The 1664-nt window shown below is 45.6% G+C and overlaps 1 pseudogene across 1 annotated transcript; it reads left to right on the forward strand.

Moving 5' to 3' along the window:
• The first annotated feature begins 602 nt into the window (after nucleotides 1-602).
• Nucleotides 603-1093, forward strand: LOC309857512 (large ribosomal subunit protein eL32 pseudogene; annotated as a pseudogene). The gene has a single exon. The product of its transcript is annotated as a large ribosomal subunit protein eL32 pseudogene (transcript).
• Nucleotides 1094-1664: the final 571 nt, after the last annotated feature.

Genomic DNA, 1664 nt, shown 5'->3' on the forward strand with positions numbered 1-1664 from the left:
GAGTGAGGAGAGATGTTAGTGAGAGGAAGAAACCATAGGGTAAGCACAAAGTGGATGAGCCTGGGCTTTGTTTATGCAAATGAGTTGCTAAAACAGTGGGCCTGAGGCTGCTGACTCTATCTAGTGGCCAGCAAGAAGTAACACCAGCCCACACCTTCTGAGGTTTAACTCATGCCAGGAATGATTCTCAATGTTTTATTTGTGGGCACCTGGGTGGCTCAGTTGTTCAGCTGAGGTTATGCTCCCAGGGTGCAGGGATCTAATCCTCACCAGGCTTCCTGCTCAGTGGGAAGCCTGCTTCTCCCTTTCACACTCCCCCTGTGTGTGTTCCCTCTCACCCTGTCTCTCTCTCTCTGTCAAATAAATAATAAAATCTTAAAACAAGAACAACAACACCAAAATGCTTTATTTGCCTTAGGAGATAGGGTCTGTTATGGCTACCATTTTAATGCATGGAAATATGGGCACAGGGGAGCTAAAGGAGTCCAAGGTCACACAGCTTGCAAGTGGAGGAGCCAAGATTTGAACATTGGGCAGCCTGCCTCCAGAACCTGTATCATTTTTTCCCCTTGTGTATGTTATTTTTAAAAACCTTTCCCTGGGCTCTCTTCTTCGGCGCTGCCTGCGGAGGTGGCAGCCATCTGTTACTGGGCATCATGGCTGCCCTCAGACCTTTGGTGAAGCCCAAGATCGTTAAAAGGAGGACCAAGAAGTTCATCCGGCACCAGTCAGACCGATATGTCAAAATTAAGCACAACTGGCAGAAGCCAAGAGGCATTGACAATACGGTGCGCAGAAGATTCAAAGGCCAGATCTTGATGCCCAACATTGGTTACGCAGCAACAAGAAGACAAAGCACATGTTGCCCAGTGGCTTCAGGAAGTTCCTAGTGCACAACGTCAAGGAGTTGAAGTGCTGCTGATGTGTAGCAAATCTTACTGTGCAGAGTTTGCTCAAAACGTCTCCTCCAAGAACCGCAAAGCTATTGTGGAAAGAGCAGCCCAGCTGGCAATCAGAGTCGCCAATCCCAATGCCAGGCTGCGCAGTGAAGAAAATGAATAGACAGCTTGTTGTGCACGTCATATTTGTGTTAATAAAAGCATAAAAGTAAAAAAAACAAAAAAACAAAAAAAAAAACCCTTTCCCTGAATTCTAACAGAGATGTGTAAACATTGTTAAGCATGTAGTTTATTGATCATCACAAAGCTTAGGTTCTGAAGCATTGCAGCAAGCTGGGGTGGGCTTTGATGTCAGACCTGGTTGGAATCCAGTTTCTGGTGCTGCATGACCTTAGGTGACTTACTCAGCCTCAGTTTCTGCACTGAGTTTGGCAGCCGTGTGATGAGTAGATCGTGTGACAGTGCCTAGAGGGTTTGGTGCCTGGCGAGTGTTTAATAAATGGTTTTCTCTTCTTAATAATGAAGATTCTAAGTTGTGTTGGTTTTGTTAAGCAGTCCGAATACCTTCCTCATCGGTCAGTTGCCTGTCAGTCGCCTTGTAGGTACTTGTGAGGAGTCACTTTGGTAAGTCACTATATATAGCTGAAACATTTGGGGGTAGTTGGGGGACACCCCCCCCTGCCCCCACTGCCCCTGCATTGAAAGTCTGTAATTTAAAATGTTCCACCTGTGCCTGTTTTTTTTTTTTTGTTTTTTTTTTGTTTT

This window comes from Mustela nivalis (genome assembly GCF_964662115.1).
Source record: "Mustela nivalis genome assembly, contig: HAP1_SCAFFOLD_817, whole genome shotgun sequence".
In the NCBI taxonomy this organism is placed as follows: domain Eukaryota; kingdom Metazoa; phylum Chordata; class Mammalia; order Carnivora; family Mustelidae; genus Mustela; species Mustela nivalis.